General features: G+C 38.9%; 1 protein-coding gene across 2 annotated transcripts in view; it reads right to left on the bottom strand.

Annotated features, from left to right (window-relative positions):
- The window catches only part of ncanb (neurocan b), a 229,684-nt gene that overhangs the window by 184,159 nt on the left and 23,493 nt on the right, over positions 1 to 22,032 (bottom strand). Inside the window, exon 1 of one of the 2 annotated variants that reach the window (XM_055218761.2) lies at positions 4,799 to 5,091. The exons of the other annotated variant lie outside the window; for it this stretch is intronic. The gene's annotated coding sequence lies outside the window, so the exon portion shown is untranslated. Of the gene's footprint in view, positions 1 to 4,798; positions 5,092 to 22,032 lie in introns of those variants that run through there. 2 annotated transcript variants of the gene reach the window in all.

Here is a 22,032-nt window from a genome sequence, read left to right as displayed (position 1 = left end):
ACTTTGCGAGATCACGTTGTAAAAAAGACATGAGAATTAGATGGAGTGGTCAAACACGTCAGTCTAGTGCGTGTTTACATAGAAAAGCAATGGAAGAGTAGCGCAGTGGTTCATAAAAACGCATTCAGATTTAGTGCTTTGCTAAACAAGCTTACGGTCCGCCACTTAATATGTCCGTGTGAGGACTTGGATTTGATGTATGTTTAGCATGTAAAACAAGCTTACTTACTGTTATTGATAAATACACATTTGCACCAAACCGAAAGTCATGAACTGAAACAGTTCGGTCCAAATACGTGTACCGAAACACCCATACTATGAATAATGTCAGGGCTCAACATAAAGGACTGCCCGGTGGCCCGGGGCAAGCGTGAAAGACGTTCGGGCCAGTAAAAATTATTGTCACTTGCCCGATTGGGCCAGTGCTTTGCGCTTAGTCATTAAAATTTTCATCAATGTATATGATTTCACATCTTGAAAGCCGACATTTATGGGTAAAACACGACAAAAGAAACAATGCAATATTTTGCCGTTTGCTGTCAGTTTGCAGGTACATGTCAGTTTTCGTTGGAACATGTCTGCACTGTAAAAAAAATCCGTAAAAAAACGGTAAATCTCTGGCAGCAAAGTTGCCAGAGAAATTCTGTCAAATTACCGTAAAAAAAAGTTTTTCAAAATTACATACAAAAAACGTAAAAATACAGAGAATCTTTTACAGTCCTAATTCATTAAATTACAGAATATTACTGTTAATAATTGTTATAAAACTGTAGAAAAACAGATAAATTCAAAATACATGAAATACAACTACTTTTCAGATCAATCCCTGTAAATATACGGCTTTTATTAGTTATTTTATTAAATTGCTCTGTACTTATACAGTAATATTATTTTAAAATACAGTTTATCTTTGTAAAATAATAAAAAAAACACCTGTATAAAAACGTATTAAGTATGTGAAAATACATGAATGTATGAAACTATATTTGACTTTTGAATTATTATTTTTAAATATGTGACACTGACATTTTTTTATTGGGGCCAGTAAAAATTTTGGCAGGGCAAGTGAAAACCTGAACCACTGGCCCAATCGGGCCAGAATAAGAAATTATTTGTGTTGAGCCCTGAATGTGATGTCTGATAGCACCTGTCTGCGCAATGAAATGTGAAATGCACATGCATCAACATGTTTCTCATCAAGCAAAGGGAATCGACAAATGAAAAAATGAACGGTTCCTGATAACCTGATTTTACGTAATGCTAAGAACCTAACAGCACAATCTAAACCTCATTTCCATGTTAATGAACGATACATTGAAATATCTGGCAAGACGAAAACCTCATTGTCAAGGAAAACTAATCTCCAAAAAAAATGATATGCCACAGATTACATTTATGAACCCTGACAATGGAAACAGAGAGATGCTTCAACCAGGAATATGGGGGAAGTTAATTATATTTTGTTGCCCTGTGTTTTTCACATAGCGTGAAGACAGTAGTTGTAAGATTACCGAGGTGCTTCTAATGCATAGACAAAGAGAATCAAAAGAGGATTAATAAAAGCAAGTCGCTCTGGGGAGATATAGTAGAGGATGTGGAGAAGGCAGGATCAGAGTGCATAATTTAATGGTTTCCCCGCTTCAAACCTTCTTGATTTATAGCACGTTGGTACAGTAAATATTTGCACGCTTAATTCCATACATCTCAGTGCATGGAAAGGAAAATCCAAAAGATTACAAGCGTTTGAGAGGATGGAAATGAAACTGCAAATCCAAATGTAGCCACAAGGCTATTTTTCTGCCAGTCATCAGTCTATTCTCAGTTTTGTTGTCTTCTAAATGCAAACACGAGAGGGTGAACTGCTTGGAGCAAATATCATTTCGCGCTATGCTGTTGGTTGTGTTCATTTATTATCAACCGGCAGCTGCGTGCACAACGGCCAAGCAAACTGTGATCTATGCTTGGGAGCTGTCCAGTGCTGAAATACAGCCCCAGTTAAAAATACCAGGGAACAGGAAAGAGAGAGAATCTTAAATTGAAGGCCTAAATGCTCCGACTAGCACTGTGCAAATTGCTGGTATAATTACCAGGCTCCTTTCCCTTCTGGACCTCTCCCACAGTGCAAGCGATAAAACATTTTCTAAATGAATCTTTAAAGAGGAAGGTAGTGTGCTTTTTGTGAGCGAGCCTTCGAGCCAAAAACTGAATCTATTCAAAATTGAAAATGAATTAAGAGTTAAGGAATTATAATTAACCTCATTTCCCTTGTGACGTTGTGTAGCGTTACGGTACAATTTCAAATCCTGCAAAACACAGACCAGGTGCGATGATTTATTTATGGTGTTTAAGGAGGCAAATGCCCATTTTGAATAATATCTTCCAGGTCTGGGCTCTGATAAATATTCAGTGTTTGGGTGAAGGCGGATTGGCGGGCTGTTGTAGACACAGCAGCTGCCAACCATCTCCTCTGGCTCATGGGATTAGACAGAACCACTCTTTCTTGTCAGCCGTCAATCACAAGTGCGCACACACACACGCGTTAATGCACCTGCGAGACTGGGGCCATTATAATTATTGGGGATCACATAAATTAAGATGCACATTTGCTGTCATCTACTCACACCAGCACTCAAGTACAAACACTAACATAAATGGATCCTAAATTATTTGGTAATTAAACATTGGTAATTAACAAAGGGAGCGTATATGGTAAACACAACCATATGGCATTCCTACCTGACTATTCAAAAACTTCCCCTGCAGTCCGGCATCCAGCACAAATGTCTTGAGTCATTTTTGTCACCCTCGCAGAAGCACTCTCGGTCCATTAAGCACTGAGCATACTAATTTACGACAAGGACATTATCTTCTGAATTACAAAGGCATTTGGGTGTTTGGATGCTGTTCAAGTACAATTTCGATTCCACCTGTCCCTCCCTCTCACAATCCCTGCTTGTACAAGTGTTCGTGTTAAACTGGACGTAGCCAAGCGGAAATGCACATTATTAAAATACGAGAATCAATCAAGTGCCCTCTAAAAGTCACACAACACCAAATAGGTCGTGCTTTGAGCCAATCACCCGTTTTCTCACTTAGACAATGTGCTTAGATGTGCGCTTCTACCATTTACGATTGTAAAAGGAGGCGACTTAAGCTTAGAAAAAATGAATAGATGCCCTCAGGAGACATACAGAGGCACATAAAAGATAGCTTGGTTTGGTTAGGCAGCGCTGGGACTTGGGGACGGGTGTGGGGGTAAGAATGAAAGGTCTTTGAACCTGGAGACAGTGCTTTGGAGTGCTTGCCCTGACACAGCAACCAGTATGTTGTCTATAGGTGACAAGGTGTCAGTGTCATTGAAAAGTTCAGTTCAAAAATATCTTCAAAAAAAAAAAAGATGAATAATGCAGTATGATGGAGAACAGAATCATAGACAGGGCTCCAGACTGCCACCAAAATTTGAGAGTGTGCCACTGAATTTTACATCCAGTCGCACATGTGCGACCAGTAAATTTGACCTTTTTTTGTTGTAATGTGACACTGAATTTACAACAGCACATTGTACTTTCTGAATCTATCATCAAAGTTTTTATTAGTAATGCAGTGGAAATGTGATTATTTGGTTAGCATGTTGATTTACGGTGTGTGCCCCTAAATTTTTTGGTTGCGCCCCTAAAATTTTCAATTGGGGGCCATTGTGCTCCTAGTGAAAAAAGTTAGTCTGGAGCCCTGATAGAGTATGTGAGCATCTAGTTTTTATAGGCAAATCAGTTTATAAAGAACAACATTAAAAAGATTGATGCAAGCTGTGAAAAACAGAGAAGATATGAAGATATGGTGGAGAACCCCACAGTAACCAATTTGCAGCACACAGCTGCCTGAAATTTCCCCTGAGCACCTAACCCACGAGTCCACGACCAACTAGCTTTCTATTTCGGAAGCTCTTTGACAAATAACACACGTATTCACATTAACAAATCGCTCTGTTCGTACACTTCAGCTCTTGTGCAACACTTGTTGCAGACTGATGCCGAAAGCACCTGGAGTGATCTGTCAGGTTGAGACTGAATAGAGACTGCGCAGACAGTCACGACAGATGCCAGGAGAAATCAGATATGTCTGACTCTCCCACCAGCCAGGCTTTAGACTGACAGCACTCAGCTCTTGTCAGCTTTAAACAGCATCCAGCTGACACCCTGCACAGGGCAAAAAACAATGCACGGGGTCTCTTCTCTCCAAAAATCGCACTTTTTATGTCTGGCAGCTTATTGGGGACTTCTATTAACCACTCTGCATAAATGCGTTACTGCACGCGGTGACAGCTTGGGGATGAGGGGGATATAGGTAAAAACTAAGAGAGTCAAGAACATCAATATTCAGGTAAATATAACATTAACAAAGCTATGTACTTATCTAAGAAGGTCACATTTATTCACACCTGTACTTTTAAAAGCACTTAGCATAATATGAGAAATACAATTCAGTGATTAAAATTATGCGTTTTAGTGAAATAACGTATAGAATAAATGGAGTACAAGAATATATAATTTGTAAAATCAAGGTTTTCTGACTGTTAATTCAAATCATGCTTGATATATAGACTTAGAAGAGCCGTTTAATAATATCGTTCTCCGCGTTTTGTCCCCCCGAGATGTTGAATGTCCTCACTGAGGAGGTAACTCGCTAGGCAAATGTTCTGTGTCTATCCTGTCCTAAATAAAAGACACCCTACACCACATTATGGACTAAAACGGCTTAAACATCGAGAAATTCAACCGTTCATATCGCTTATGTTTACCTTCTCAGAAGTACAGAGCGTCGTCGTGTCAAAAGTCCACAGGAATGCCGCGTCGCCTCAGATAAACCGCCGCTTGCCTTCAGAGCAGGTGGTGATAACAGCGGTAAACCATTCAAAATGTATAAATCTGAAAATCTCGTAGAAAGTGTTCAGTTATTTTGTTGAAACCATCTCAAAAAAGACGATATTTCTCCTCAGCCTGCGTCTCGTGCGGCGCTCGCGCGGAGAGAGAAGCTCGAAACGGCGCGCACTTCGCCGGTCGCGAGGATCAACTGAACAAAAGCGCGCGCGGTGGCTCGCCGCTTTCCAGCCCCCCCTCGCCTCACCACCTCACAAGCTAACGGAGCAGATGTTTTGGGAGAAAGTGATGCTAATGCGTAGCCCGTGCTCCGTGGACATGGGGGTGGGAAAACTGTGCAGGGATGTCGTCCTTTGTTTTGTCATTTCATTGTTCAATATGGTGATGAGTAACTTGGATGTCCAATTTGTCTAGGATTTCCACTTTGTACCTCAGGAGCTGGCATGAAGTGCGTTCATAATGCGTTTAATTTTATTGCGTGAATTTGTACATTGGGAACAGGGGGTTAGTTGTCATACATGGAATCTGTCTCAATAACTAAAATCAAAATCTATTTATTAATTTTAAATGTGTGTATTTATTTTGATTACAATTTGTTAATCAAAAGTATGATTTTTAAAATGGTTGTTTTGTTCAAGTTAAAACTAAATAACTATAATGATTAAGCACATTAATAAAACAATAATGTATATTTTTTGTACATTCTTTCATAAAATTGCTTATCGTATCATATTTTGTATCTCTTGGGTGAGCAAATTAACAAATTATGGCAAGGTTCAATTATATAACATTAAACTGTGCAAAAAACTGTCATGTTGCGGGGTAAGTTGTCGCATGGGTTTCAATTCAATTTTGTATGACTTATGAAACGTTTTTTATTCAAGTTTAATGAATTCCTTTTTCTCGTAAGCCTGTTATATCACAATTATTTAATGGCTATTTTCATGGTAAAAAATGTAGTACTAAGAAAAATCTAAATAAAGCATTATATAACATTTTATATGGTCACATGATAAAAACTACAATCTGCAGATACATTTTTCAAATGACAGATAAACACGTTTCTGAATAAAAATGCTGTCTTATTCAAGAAAAAAAGGTATGTTGTAGGGCTGTACACTCTTAAAAGGTGCTATATGATGTCATAGAGGAACCATTTTGGCTATGTGAATGATTGAATAGAAAACCTTTAACATCCACAGAACTTTCTGTTGCACAAAACATAGTGGAGACTTTGATATCTTGGTCAATATGCGCACAAATTGTGAAAATATTCTTTTTTGAAAGATTAGAAAAACATCTTTTGAAAAACAAACAAGAGACTTAAGCAAACATCTACTGATGTTCTTCATTTATTCTCACTGCTTGAGAAACAAATTCATCACTTTTTAGTTATTTGTCTGTCCTAGAGATTATTTTACATGTTTAAAGTCAGGTTGAACCTTAAAGTCTGAATTTATTGAGTGTCTTATGCCAGAATTAAACATTTTTGGTTTTATAAAGAACAGTTAACTGTTATTGAACTGCTAATATTGTTTTAATACAAATACCTAAAAAATGGTGCAAACCTTTTGTAGCACCTTTATTTGTAAAGGTGCAGTGTGTAAATTTTTGCTGGTGAGGTTGCGCATTGCAACCAATGGTTCAGTTCACTGCTCACTCCTCGCTTTTGAAACGCATAGAGAAGCTACGTTAACCGCCACCAGACGAACATGTCATCGTCGGAAACTACTTAGTAAAAAAAGTTTGTCCATTAAGGGCTTCTGTAAAAACATGGCGGCACAAAATGCCGACTTCCGTTTAAGGGGACCCTCTGTGTATGTAGATAAAAACATCATATTCTAAGGTGATAAAAACATAACAGTTGATTATGTATGGTCTTTATACACCCCTGATCATATCGTTTTGTATAATATTTTGCATTTCTGTCAAGAGATACTTCTAAAAATTACACACTGCATCTTTAAGTGTGTATTTTTATTAAAACCACTCCAATGAAATGTTTCCTTAGAAGCTTACAGTTCAATAGGCTGTTTAACAGCTAACTTTCATTGTGCCAACTTATCCCAGGCATGACCTGCTATTAAGACATGCTGTCACATAAGTTCAAGTTGTGTTAAATGAACTGTGATTTCTTTTGTTGGTGAATAACAGTGGAAATATTTAATAGGTGGTTCTGTAGCCAAGATTCTAATGTATGTGCATTTTATTTTGAAAATAAACGTATTGGTAAGAGTAGGTGATGCAAAGCTGTTGTTTGTGTTTGCTGCAATGTAAAATGTTCTTGAAGTGCATTGAATCAGCTGAAATAAAATACTGTATGTTCAATAAATGATTTAATACATTCAATGTGCTTTGAACGTGTAAGTAACATGAAGCATTCATAAATAAATAATATTAATAAACAATACATTGCATTGCATTTTATCGTTACATCCATTGTAAAATAACTTGTGATTGGTCAGTGTTATTCACTGAACTTTTATATGTGCATCTTGGCCCGATCAATCTCTTTATTGTCCAACATTTGACAAATGTCCATCCAGACAGTCATTGTTTTGTACGCCAACCCATCTACCATTTCTTCTGTTTGCAGATGAATAAATCATCTCTGCGTCACGAGGGCGTCTTTAGAAATCGCTGGAAAAAAATCTGACCTGCCTTCTGTTTTATGACAGAATAATGATGTCCCTTGAGATTCTGCAAATCTGTTCGGAGGGGACACTCTGCGGGCCAATGACACACATTTTACCCGACCAGCTTGCTTAACACTACCCCCAGTTCAGTCGTTCATCACATTTATCACTGTCATTCAATTACAGATGTTATTGTGTAAACAAATCACAACAAACTGCAATGGTGCCATTTACAGCCCCTTAATGTGATGATGCATCCCATAATGAGCAGAACAACTTGAGGTTCAGGCTAACTCTCCGTTTTCTGCTCTCACTATAGTAAAAAGCATTTCTTTTTCTTTATAAGATTCTTAAAGGCTAGAGCATAAGGTTGAGCTAATCCTTAGTGCACAATAGGGACGGAATAACCATTATACTTCAAAAGATACTAAATGTTTAAGTAAATGACAAAGAAAGGGGTTTTGCTGATTGGCTCCATAGCTGCTGTCTATGGATTTACAGCAAATCGTAAATGCATGAACAAGAGAAAGAAACATTTCTGTGGGGGAAATGCCCTTGTGACGTATAAATAACAGATAGTCTCCGAAAAATATATGCCTATTGTTACAGACTCCCTCAAAACGGTATTGTCAAGGGACATTGGCTAAGGCATTATACATACCGCCATACAAATCCATTATTTAACCAGCTGACAATGGACAAAGGACTTCTCGCGGCGTCTCTCATGAAACCCGAATACAACATAGACGATCCTCAGTGTGTCAGCATTGACTATTTCAGTTTGATTTTGTGAATGCCTTTTTTTGGCAATTTTGTCTATGTCATCACCCCAAGTCTTATCTCAGCGAACCACAACAAGAACGGAACAGCTAATATATTGCATTTATATGGGACGCATTTGGCAAATATTTTTTACCAGAGCTCAGTAAAGCATTGCGTTCGAACCCAGGGAACACACATACTGATAAAATAAAAAACTATACAGCCATGCATGTCACTTTGGATAAAAGTTTTTGCCAAATGCATAAATGTGAATGTGGACATTGCTTCAATATGCTTGGGTAAAATATGGACAAACCCATGCATTTGGGTTAAATTAACCTAGAAAATGTTCATATTTGACCCAACCATAGGTTAAAACAGCATTGTGTGTGTGGGTTGGTGTGTGCTCACATTTGATATTTTAATGGCATCCTAACATTAACCTGCATGGCAGACCTCTTCAATAATAATTGCACCAGGAACCAGCCAATTGGAGCCCCAATACATTAAAGAGCCACACAGATCCAAAATCGAAACTGACCTGTATTGCAGTGTGTCATGTAGCTGTCCATCAATGTAAACAATGTGCAAAGTAGTTGAACTAAAAAGTGCACGATTAATAAAGTTGTTGGCTTCTAAAGTCGACTCTGAATCGCTGAAACGCGTCGTCATATGGATTGAATCTCCTGCCTGACTTTATCCACGTCACACAAACGCTTCCACGTCACACGAGATACTAATCTCCGCCTACAGACTTGCCCGCGGGAGAAACGAAAACTATGACCTGCCCACAGCTAGTTAGTGTGTAAACATCATATCACGCTGTGTTTTCAATCTGTGTTGTTTTTACTACCAAAGGATGAAGATATATGAAGAATCAGTGGTTAAAATAAATGTATTTACTAGACGTTTGACAATGAAAGATGGTTCACTTTATTTTGAACATGCGTTTCCTAACCACAACATGTAAGTATGATTATAGCTACTAGGGATGCTCCGATCGATCGGCCAGAGATCGGTATCGGCCGATAACGGCATTAAATGACTCGATCGGTCCTCGTTATATTTGCCGATCTCGTGAACCGATCTTTATGTTTACTTTTGTCATCATATGGCTCCTCAATGCGGCTGCAGTTAGAGACCATTTTTACGCAGTGAGAGCATTTTTATAACCCGTGGCTCATGAGCGACGTGCATATTTGCATGTCTCTCTTTGCCTTTACAGAGATATGTGTATTTTCTGAGGACGCGGTCCGGTCCTAACAGCGCGACCCGTCTTCACATCCCCATCAAACAGCGTATACAACACATATCTATCGCGGACAATTGCATCCTCATGTCAAAAGTTTATTATTTGCATGCGTTTTAAAGTTTTGAGCGTGTAAACTTTAATTTTCCTCACAGCTGCTCTCGTCTGCATACACCCGCCGCGCAAACAAACAGCAGCCTGTCATCAGTGCACGTGAACAGAGCGATCTCTGTCAAGTCTTAAAGCTACAGTAACCTAATTCCTCTCTCAATAAAATTACTCTCTGCTCTTCACTAAAGAACTGTTGTACTTCATACGAATGCGTGTATATTTAATTCATACAGTGAAGACTGTGAAGTGTTTTATTTTCATTAGATTTTACAGACATAAGCCTTTTTAAAGGCATATTAAATTTCATATTAAATTATTTGATTCTCTATTAAAACAATAATATACCTAATTACTGCAAGTAATATAACAAAGGCTACATCTGTGGTATTACTTTATCTAGAAAAAATGTTAAAAGTTACAGTCATCAAAGAGGCAAGGCAAGGCAAGGCAAGTTTATTTGTATAGCACATTTCATACACAGAGGTCATTCAAAGTGCTTTACATAGAAATGAGAAAACAATATATAAAAGAGAAAAAAGAAAATGTAAAAATAATAGATACACAATAAAATCACAATAAAAACAAAGATACATGAGAATTTAGAAAGAAAATAAATGTGATTTTAATAAAAACACTTTAAAATGTTAAAAAGAATAAAACAGAAGTAAAAGTGACTTGAGTTAAAGGTGCAGTCAGTGTGAAGCAGCACAGTGCTCATTCAGTAAATGCAAAGTTAAACAGATGTGTTTTTAATCTAGATTTAAAAGTGTTTACTGTTGAAGCACATCTGATCTCTTCTGGAAGCTGATTCCAGCTACAGGTGGCATAATAACTAAATGCTGACGCACCTTGTTTTGAGTGAACCCTTGGGATTTCTAACTGACCTGATCCTAATGATCTGAGTAATCTTTTAGGTTTATATACAGTTAGCATATCTGTCATGTATTTGGGTCCTAAGCCATGAAGTGATTTATAAACGAGTAACAATACTTTAAAATCTATTCTAAATGTAACAGGAAGCCAGTGTAAGGACCTGAGGACTGGAGTAATGTGCTCAGATTTTTTGGTTCTGGTCAGAATTCTGGCAGCAGCGTTCTGTATGAGCTGCAGCTGTCTAATGGTCTTTTTGGGGATCCCAGTAAGAAGTCCATTGCAGTAATCCACCCTGCTGGTGATGAAAGCATGAACAAGTTTCTCTAAGTCCTGTCTTGAGACAAAACAGCTAATTCTGGCAATATTTCTGAGATGGTAGTAAGCTGATTTGCTTATTGCTTTCACATGACTACTGAAATTAAGGTCAGACTCTAAAATTACACCAAGATTTCGGACTTTATTTTGTGTCTTTAGACCCCTAGAGTCAAGGTATGTGTTAACTTTGAGAGTTTCATCTTTATTTCCAAATACAATGACTTCAGTTTTGTCTTTGTTTAACTGGAGGAAGTTTTGACGCATCCAACAGTTAATTTCATCAATGCATTTACATAGAGAGTCAATGGGGCTGTAGTCATTAGGTGACAGGGCTAAGTATATCTGGGTGTCATCTGCATAGCTGTGGTAAGCAATTTGGTTCTTTTTCATTATTTGACCAAGTGGGAGCATATACAAATTAAACAGAAGCGGTGCAAGAATTGAACCCTGTGGGACTCCACATGTCATGGATGTCCACTCAGATTTATGGTTACCTATGTTCACATAGTAACCTCTTCCTTGTAGGTATGATTTAAACCATTTGAGGACCATCCCAGAGAGCCCTACCCAGTTTTCCAGTCTATGTAAGAGTATGGTGTGATCTACTGTGTCAAAGGCAGCACTAAGATCTAGTAGCACCAGCACTGATATTTTACCTGAATCAGAGTTTAAGCGAATATCATTTATTATCTTTATGAGCACTGTCTCTGTGCTGTGATGCTGACGGAAACCAGATTGAAAATTGTCCAGATAGCCATTTGAGTTTAAGAATTTGTTCAGCTGATTAAAAACCACCTTTTCAATGATCTTGCCTATAAACGGAAGATTTGAGATTGGTCTGTAGTTGCTAAGTATGGTTTTGTCTAGGTTACTCTTTTTTAGGAGAGGCTTAATAACTGCTGTTTTTAATGACTCTGGAAAGGTGCCTGTGATCAGAGAGGTATTTACTATTTTTAAGAGGTCAGTTTCTAAGCAGTTAAGTACCTTTTTGAGAAAAGATGTGGGGAGTGTGTCAAGGCTGCAAGTTGATGCTTTAAGATGTTGTACTGTTTCTTCCAAGGTTTTTATATCAATTATGTCAAATTCTGGGAGAATGGCTAATTTCTGAGGTTGTTGCAATGATATCTGACTGATCACAGTACAATATGAGGCCGTATTGATCGCCATTCTGATATTACTGATCTTCTCAGAGAAAAAGGTTGCAAACTCATTGCATTTGTTGTCAGAGAGCATTTCACTAGGAACTTGATTTGGGGGGTTTGTTAGTCTCTCTACAGTAGCAAAAAGAGTGCGAGTGTTGTTTATGTTTTTGTTTATAATGTTTGAAAAGAAGGTCTGTCTAGCTGTGCCTAGTTCTACATTGAAAGCACGAAGACTGTCTTTATAGATGCTATAATGTACTTCAAGTTTTGTTTTCTGCCACATACGTTCAGCTTTTCTGCATGTTCTTTTCATGTGCTGTACTGCTGTTGTATTTCTCCAGGGTGCTTTACGTCTGCCAGTGATCACCTTGACCTTTACTGGAGCTATACCATCAATGGCATCTTTAACTTTTATGTTAAAGTTTTCAAGGAGAACATCAACGGAGTCTGCCGATATGTTTGGCAACATTGATATAGCATTCATAAATACCTCACTGGTGTTCTCATTTATGAACCTTTTTTTAACATAGACAGATCTAGCATCAGTGGCAGGACAGATTAATAAATCAAAGTAAACACAGAAATGGTCAGATAGGGCTTCATCCTTGATAACAGTAGATGAAATGTTTAGACCCTTGCTAATGAGCAGATCAAGAGTGTGTCCCCGATTGTGTGTAGGACCTTGCACAGGCTGGGTCAGATCAAAGGTGTTTAAAACATTTAACAGTTCAATCGCAGTATTGTTTTCTGAATTGTCTATATGAATATTAAAATCTCCAGCAAGAACAAAATAATAAAATTCAGAGGAAATTGTTGATAAAAGTTCTGTGAATTCATCAGCAAATGCTGAGGTGTATTTGGGAGGTCTATAAATAATTGTAAACAGAATGCGTGGTGTACCTTTTAAAGCAATACACAAATATTCAAAAGACTGGTAATCACCATGTAACACTTGCTTGCATTGAAAGGCATCTTTGAATAAAGCAGCTATTCCTCCGCCCCTTCTAAGAGCTCTACAGACATTTATAAAGGTAAAGTTGGGTGGGGCTGATTCATTGAGGACTGTAGCACTGCAGCTGTCATCTAACCAAGTTTCATTTAGAAACATAAAGTCCAGGTTGTTGGTGGTGATAAGATCATTAACTAAAAAGGATTTGTTCTTTAGTGAACGGATGTTCAGAAGTGCTAACTTAACAGTAACTGGTTTTGGCACTGTATCAATCTCAGAATGACGTATAATAGGCAGTAGATTAGATAGAATTGCTGTGCGGCTGGAGACAGCCTTCATCTTTCTATCACATGTCAGGACAGAGATAGGGAAAGCTAAAGGGACATCGGGCACCCGCTTGTTCCTAAAATATTTATGATTGTTACTGCTGACGTAGCGGGAACCCAACACACATCAGTTACCAGTGCTGTTTGCAGATGAGGGCTGGTGTGGTCCCTGACGTTGAGGCAGAGGTCGGAGTGCTCTTTCAGATGGAGGGGGAGGGCAGGCTGGGCCTGAAGGCTTTGGTGGTTGAGGAGCCCGCCGTTTCTTGGTTGATATTTGGGGACTCGCAGCAATAGAGTGGGAGAGCTTTGTTCCAGCAGATACCAGTTTCTCCATTTTCTCTGAAAAGCCCAGAAGTGGTGATGTTGGAGAGAGGGAGAGAGAGTGTGACGACATCAGCTGTGATTCTGGTGTTCCTGAAGGCTGGGAGGGAGTGTTATCATTCCTCTGGTCATTATCAACAGAAACGTCCTTGGGTGTTGATTCACAATCCAGCTGTAGCGAGGTCTGTGGGCAGGGCTCAGCCTGAGCTGTGTCTGTGAACAGTAGTTGTGACTGCAGAGTTTTATCCTTGTCTTCTGAATGTCCATCCAGGTGCTGGTGTAAAATCCTGTGGTCATTTCCGCTGTTCAGTAGTGGACTGGCACACTCAGCTGATGGATGATGCATGGAGAAAAAGATATTGTCTTTAAGCAACCTAGCACCCAGTTTGTTTGGGTGGATACCATCTGTGTTAAAAAGTTGCCTTTGGCTCCAGAAGATATTGAAATTGTCAATGTAATTCAGTCCTCTCATGGTGCAGGTTTTTTGCAGCCATGAATTTAAACTTAGTAGCCGAGAAAACATATTTGTTCCCCGGGCTGGGAGAGGTCCACTGATGAAAGAGCTTGCATATCAGCTTGAAAAATCGGTATCGGCATTGGTATCGGCCGATCACGAAGACAACAAATCGGTGATCGGTATCGGCCTGCAAAAATCCTGATCGGAGCATCCCTAATAGCTACATACTTGCTTAAACGAGTGTAAAAATGTTAATGTCTGTCGTCGTTTTTATTGCTAGGATTAATGATGAATGATGTCGTTGTTTAAACTCTGAATATAACGTTACTGTCAGAGAGTCACGTTAGCAAGCGGCTAGCGCATGTGCACTTACGGTTTTGCTATGACCCGGTTAGCTTACACAAATGCTTAAATGAGGGTAAAATGTTAGTTTCTATCGTTGTTTTTATTGATTGGATAAATGATGAATGATGTTGTTGTTTAAACTCTTAATATACTGTCAGAGAGTCACGTTAGCAAGCGGCTAACGCATGTTGCACTTACGGTTTTGCTATGGCCCCTTTAGCTTACATAAATGCTTAAATGACTGTAAAAACGTTAGTTTCTATCGCCGTTTTTATTGCTTGGATTAATTTTGAATGATGTGTATTGATGTTGATAATGTCTTCTCAGTAAATCATGTTAGCACAAGGTCAATACATGTTGCACTATTGTTGGTCTGTGCCACTGATCTGTGGTCTGTGCGGAGACTCTGTCAGTTGACCAATCAGAGCAGTGTAGGCTCCTGAAAGGTGGGGTTTAGGCAGACTGAGTCGTTGAACGGCTTCACACGAATCGTTTGTGGATCTCTGAGAAATGGAATAATTTTAAATTTATATTTTGAAAAAATTACAGTGTTTTTTGACCTTGCATGCATTTAAACCTGTTGTCCGGGACTTATAAACAGTGATAGGATGCTTAAAATTGGCATCTTACTGGCTCTAGCTCAGTGGTAGAGCATTTGCATTAGCAGTGCAAAAGTTAAATGTATACCTTGTAATACATTGTTTTTCGCTTTGGATAAAAGCGTCTGCCAAATGCATAAATGTAAATTTAGAAAAGCTAATACTTAAAATAAATATTATTTATTTAAATTGATAAATTTATCTTTAAGAAACGTAACTTAAATGCAGAGCTTGTAGAGATTCCCAACAGCAGACAATCCTGATTGATTGTGAATCCATAAATTTCCGCTCTAATCCATTTATCTGTTGTCGACACTGTCGGGAAAAACCACAATTCTTAGGGGATTGTACATTCTTGTTACTCCGCAGCTACACCAAGATAGTGGAAGACTAAAGGATGACTTGACTGGCATTAGGCCAGCCCTACCGCAAGGCTCTTTGACCCAGAAACCACTGACATAAGCACTTAACGGCGGTCGCCCGTCTTATCTTGGTCACTTGCCAAAGGCTCGAGAGGGGTGGGGGGTGCAGACAATGCCCAGTAATGATGCTGGGTTGGCTGTCTGGTTAAAGACCTTTATGGGAGCCACAGAAAAGCCGCGGAGCGTGGAAAAAAGAGGAGTGTCAGCACAAGGACCTAATGAGAATGAAATGAAGCCGCTTGGATGGGGGGGCAGCTGATCCATAATTAATGAAGGAGAAACGCAAAGACCCGTCGGGTGTAAATGATAAACACTGCGGCGGTGAGAAATTACAGCTTGCATTTTGCACATTGAGAGATGCACCTATTGGGCTTTTAATTGCATACCTATATAGAGGTATGCATATGCACTTCTTCTATTGTGTTTCTAAATGAAAATATGCCCAATGTGAAAGGGCAAAATCTTACAAGACGTACAACTTATTACCATTCCGGCTAATTGGCAATTACACAGACTCTAAAGCATAAGTGTGTGTAATAATGTGCCAATCATGTAAATCTGATGCCATTAGAGCTTTCATCAGGCGACGGACAAAGAACCTCACCATGCCACATATTATCAACAAATACAGAGTAGATGATCAAATGGAGAAGCCCTGAGAACAATACTTTGTTAAAAAAGGAACAGCTCACTCAAAAATTTATATTTTCTCCTTTTTAACGAACATTCTTGTTATTGTTTTCAGTGTAACACCAAGTGAAATTTGCCTATATGTATTGCACAATATTTGGCAATCGGTCACATGATGCATAAACAGCAGCCAGGATTTCGCAATATTTCTGCTTGCTGTAACCAAAAAGTAAGAAAAATACCAAATGCCAGTTTTAGGATGACATGGGGGCTGACAGAATATTGGACAGAACACACAGCTGGGTTAAAAATGACCCAATGCTGGGTTGTTTTACCCAACTGCTGTGTTATTATATCCCATGGTTGCATAACAACAACCCAACATTGGGTAATTTTTAACCCAGCATGCGTTCTGTCCAATATTTACCCATTATGGGTAAAAAACAAACAAACAGCCATTTTAAGTGTAATATGCCCAATATTTACATTTACTCATTTACTTAGGGTTGCAAAGCTCTATAATTTTGGAAACATTTAAAGTTGTAAAGGAATTAAAGAAAATTACTTTTTACATAAGTATAAAACATGCCAAAATTAGCTTCCTCGACATCTGACCCATCTTCATCCAAGTGCCAAAATGCCACATACAGTGAGGAAAATAAGTATTTGAATGCCCTGCTATTTCGCAAGTTCTCCCACTTAGAAATCACGGAGGGGCCCGAAATTGCCATCGCAGGCGCACGTCCACCGTAATAGACATAATCTAAAAAAAATCACAATATATGACTCCTTTAAACTATTCATTTGTATGATACAGCTGCGAATAAATATCTGAACACCTGTCTATCAGCTAGAATTCTGACCCTCAAAGACCTATTAGTCTGCCTAAAATGTCCACCTCCACTCCATTTATTATCCTAAATTAGATGCGTTTGAGGTTGTTAGCTGCATAAAGACACCTGTCCACATCATACAATCAGTAAGAATCCAACTCAGTGGCGGTTCTACACGGAGGCCAAGGGTGGCCCGTGCCTCTGTAGACATGTCCCTGGTCACCCCTGTGGCCACCCCGTGCTGACCAAAAAGTACAAATCTATTTTGATTTTACACACGAGCGCCAAAAGAACTAATGCGACGCAATGTTCTACACGGGCAAATTAGAGCGGCGCACCCAACCACTGTAGCCGCCTGCGGGTGCTGCTCGGCGAGTGTCTCAATTCTATCCTAATCTCCCGATGTTGAGAATGTGTATGCAGGTTTGGGCACTGGTAAGGACTCTAGCTGACTTGACATTGGGACACTGTTCACTTATTCTCCTGTGACGTGGCTGCTTAAGCGCGGTGATCATTCACAGCTGTTACTCATTCACAGCTGTTACTCATCAACAACCGGCAAAACCAACATCTCGCTAACTTTTTGAAGTTTACACATTGTAAAAAGCGCTGTAATTATGTTCTTACACACGTGCATAAAATTGGAGGAATATAATTAAATGTTACATATAAAAATGGTTATAATTTAAAATAAATATTATTTTAAATACTGATTAGATTGTGGTCCCTAACTGTCTAGCAATGTGTATTTATATGTAAACTAAAACACACGTTTATCTTAATAAACTTTATGAAATGTAAACTTTTATAGAGTAGGCTCGCATGATTTTCGGTTGGGGGGCTTTAGAAAAGAACCCAGCTCCCCTTTTGCACCAAGGGATCAGACTAGTCCTAGACTAAAATAAATGTAAGAGCTGTCCAAACTGAAAACAACTTGCAATGCCATATCTTAAAATACACCGGTGCCCTTTCTTTTGCTTCAGAATGCACACAAGTAATGTATTTAGTAAGGGATGTTTGTTAAAACTAGTTATATTTCTTAATTAAACTAAGGCCTAGTCCTGTCTTAAACTAATTCCTGTAATTACCCCTATAATCTTTAAATATGATTTCTTGCCATTTTTTTATGTGCCCCTCTGGTAAAACACTGGCCCCTCCTTGGCCCCCCTAGTGAAATTTGTCTAGAACCGCCACTGATCCAACTACTAACATGGCCAAGACCAAAGAGACACTAGAGACAAAATTGTACACCTCCACAAGGCTGGAAAGGGCTACGGGGAAATTTTCAAGCAGCTTGGTGAAAAAAGGTCCACTGTTGGAGCAATCATTAGAAAATGGAAGAAGCTAAACATGACTGTCAATCTCCTTCGGACTGGGGCTCCATGCAAAATCTCACCTCATGGGGTCTCAATGATCCTAAGAAAGGCGAGAAATCAGCCCAGAACTACATGGGAGGAGCTGGTCAATGACCTGAAAAGAGCTGGGACCACCGTTTCCAAGGTTACTGTTGGTCATGGTTTGAAATCATGCATGGCACGGAAGGTTCCCCTGCTTAAGCCAGCACATGTCTAGGCCCATCTTAAGTTTGCCAATGACCATTTGGATGATCCAGAGGAGTCATGGGAGAAAGTCATGTGGTCAGATAAGACCAAAATAAAACTTTTTGGTCATAATTCCACTAAACGTGTTTGGAGGAAGAAGAATGATGAGTATCATCTCAAGAACACCATCCCTACTGTAAAGCATGGGGGTGGTAGCATCATGTTTTGGGGGTGTATTTCTGCACATGGGACAGTGCGACTGCACTGTATTAAGGAGAATGACACGGGCCATGTATTGTGAAATTATTTTCCTCACTGTATTCCTGTGTAATTTCCATGAAAGTTTCCAAAATTTACCAGAATTTTTCAGCTCTATTTAGGAGACACTTTTTGTGACTTACAAATGAAAAAGCATTTAAAGTGCAACTATTTCATTACTAAAAACAACGTGATTTTGTGTATTTGGCTCACGCAAAACTGAATTATATATTAGATTTCTAAGCAGAAAATTACATAAAAACTGACCCTGGACCAGGACCTATTATAAAACAATTATCTTTAATGCGATACAAATGCTGTACACTGAAAATGTACAGAAAACATGTGGGTATCATAACTGGCAGATTTTGCCCATCAGATTCTTTACCTCCAGGCTGAGACGACATTAGGATCAAAGATCGTCCTTGGGCTGAGTTGTATTACACACAGAGGGCAAAGCTTAATTTTACCGCCTGTAAACACAATACACACACTTACAGCGCTCTCATTGCAACCAGGCACACATATACAGTACCATCATAGAATATATGCCTAAAGCTATTTACAAACAAATAAACCCTTTTTGCATTATAGTCTTTACTGTTGCTTGATGATTGAAATAAGCAAATATGTAGTCAATTCTGCACAATGCACTTTGTGGTGAGTTAACAGCATGTTCAGTGTCGTATGGTACGGAAATAAAGAAAATTGTAGAAAATTGGTTATCTATAAAGGACAGAAAGAAATTTCATCCACAATTATCCTTTCACAAGCCGTACTTGTGAAAGGAACGTTTAGGCTTTAATAGATAAAGTTTAAGCTCTGTTATAGAGGCTTACAAAGAAAATCTATGGAGTTGGTATAAATTACTGTTTAGAAAGTATGGCCATAAACTTACACATACACATTTTAACGTAAGACTAGTATAGTCTACCACAGCTTAAGATTGTGGCACCGCCTTCATGTAGTACATACCCGACTTCTTCACTTTAGGTGAGGATTTTATAATTTAAGCTTTATTATGACCTAGCTGTATGCTTGATTTCTTACAGCGTGCCAGTGTTTTCTGTTGGTTTTGAATGACCAATCTCTGACATTTCTCAGATCCAGAAGCAATAAAAAACACCCATTTACACCAATTCGCCCAATTACACGTGAGTGAAAGCTCTGTGTTATTGGAAAACATTGTGTGGTTCTGTGTGACGGGGTCTTTTCAGATGTCAAATGGACTTGGTAAGCTAGTGCCCATTAAGCCAGTGATGCTGGAAACTGTGAAAGCCAGGGGGACGGCCACAGTGATTCAGGAAAAAAAACATTTAAACTTGGCCAGAGCACAACTGCCACACAAAAACCACTGGTATCAATCATTAAGTTAAAAAAAACCTACATTTGAAATAAAAAATATACTGAAATGTGTGATTTTCTTTAGACTTAGTTTGGAACGCAAATACTTAGAAGGGTTAGGGTTTAGGCAAGAATGTACTGTATGGACTGTTATGGGGGTGAATGATACCTCAAGACACATGTTTGAAATATATGCTATTACTTTTCTAAAAGAAAACACTTAAGAGTTCACTAGGTAGATGATACAAGCAATCTTATAGACTTATAACTTAGTTAAAGATTTAAGCTGTAGAGCCATAAATATCATATAAAGACCTGTGGATGGGCTCTCTGAGAGTCAAGCTGAAACACTATAGCAACCACTTAGCAATTCCTTAGCAACCACCTAACAATTTCTTAGCAACCACCCAGCAACACTTTTGCAACCACCCAGAACACCCCAGTTACACCTTAGCACCGACCTAAAGACCCCAACAATGCCTTAGCAACCACCCAGAACACTCCAACAACACCTTAGTACCAGCTAGAACACGCCAACAACACCCGAACACCCCGGCAACGTCTTAGCAACCACCCAAAACACACCAGCAAAACTTTAACACCTACCCAGAACACCCCAGCAACGCCTTAGCAACCACCCAGAACACATTTATGCATTTGGCAGACACTTTTATCCAAAGAGACTTACAGTGCATTACAAGGTATGCATTTTGATCAGTATTTGTCGAATTTATGACCTTTTGTGCTGCTAATACAATATTCTAGTGTACCACTGACTGAGCTATACAAGAGAACACCCCAGCAACTACCCAGAACACCTCAGCAATGCATAAGCAACTACCCTTGAATACCCAAGCAACACCTTAGCAACCACTCAGAAAACCCCAGCAACACCTTAGCAACCACTCAGAACACCAAAGCAACACCTCTGCAACTACACAGAGCACACCAGCAATGCTCAATGCCTTAGCAGCACCTTAAAGGAATATTAAATTTTCTTAAAAGAAAATCCAGATAATTTACTCACCTCCATGTCATCCAAAATGTTGATGTCTTTCTTTGTTCAGTCGAGAAGAAATTATGTTTTTTGAGGAAAACTTTGCAGGATTTTTCTCATTTTAATGGACTTTAATAGAGCCCAACATTTAATACTTAACACTTAACAGTTTTTTCAACGGAGTTTCAAAGGACTATAAACGATCCCAAACGAGGCATAAGGGTCTTATCTAGCAAAACGATTGTCATTTTTCACAAGAAAAATAACAAATATACACTTTTAAAGCACAACTTCTCGTCAACAACCCAGAACATCCCAGTAACACCTTAGCACCAGCCTAAAGACCCCAGCAAGGCCCTAACACCCCAGCAACATCTTAGCAACCACACATAACACCCCTTCAAAACCTCATCAACTACAAAGAACACCACAACAATGCCATAGCAACCATCCAGAACACCCCAACAATGTCTTCGCAACCACTCAGAACACCCAAGCAATATGTTTGCAACTACCCAGAACAACCTAAAAAAACTTCATACCAAACAACATCTTTGCAAGACCATAGCAACATCCAGGCGTGAGTTTTGCACAGAAAAATCACAACTCACATTTTCTTCATAACATCAAAGTCTTCATTTACATTTGCCTACTCATAAAGCTTGGGATGAGTCACTGTTATGGTAAAGCACAACCCACGGATGTACCGTTAACACGTTGTCTCGTATTTCGCTTCTAGGTCACAAGTTGGAAAGCATTTCTAATAAACATAAAAGACTGTAAAGGCTGGATCTAATTCACAGTGAAAGGTTCCTGTGGTAATGTGCATGTATGGGAACAATGAAGGGGTCCTGCTATCCTTTAATATCAGTGCTTTGCAAGAACAGAGGTATAAGAGTCTGGTCAGTATAGGTACATATAAATGGGCATCATGGACCTGCCATCAATGGACCTAAGGAAAAGAAGGAGACAGGAGACATCAACTTCTTCCGTTTACATCAAATAATTGCCTTTAAATATGACTGACCAGATTTTATTATGTGAA

The sequence above is a fragment of the Misgurnus anguillicaudatus genome, chromosome 23 (genome assembly GCF_027580225.2).
Source record: "Misgurnus anguillicaudatus chromosome 23, ASM2758022v2, whole genome shotgun sequence".
In the NCBI taxonomy this organism is placed as follows: Eukaryota; Metazoa; Chordata; class Actinopteri; order Cypriniformes; family Cobitidae; genus Misgurnus; species Misgurnus anguillicaudatus.
The sequence above is the reverse complement of the archived record's forward strand: the minus strand, read 5'-3'. Positions and strand labels throughout refer to the sequence as shown.